This window comes from Penaeus monodon, chromosome 27 (assembly GCF_015228065.2).
Source record: "Penaeus monodon isolate SGIC_2016 chromosome 27, NSTDA_Pmon_1, whole genome shotgun sequence".
NCBI lineage: Eukaryota > Metazoa > Arthropoda > Malacostraca > Decapoda > Penaeidae > Penaeus > Penaeus monodon.
This window is the reverse complement of record NC_051412.1, coordinates 30,664,025-30,664,320: the sequence shown is the minus strand read 5'-3', so window position 1 is coordinate 30,664,320 and position 296 is coordinate 30,664,025.

Sequence of the window (296 nt, the reverse complement as noted above, 5' to 3'; positions counted from 1 at the left end):
GAAATGTATTTTTCATTGGTGTGCCCCACATATTTTTTATTAATACTTCTATGACCAGATTATGTGCCCAGCTACTGATGTCAAAATAAACAGACCTTTTCATTTGGACGTTGATTTTCATCAGCGTGGATCAGATCAATATTTACATACGATGTAATCGTGGTTTTCGCTTTAAAGTTACCATTTCCTTTCATTCCCTTGGCATGGGTTCATAGTCTTGCAAAACTCAAAGCTTAAGCTGATCCTCTTAAGACTTTTTATTCCTACTGCAGACTATAATGAGAATGTTATTTTAT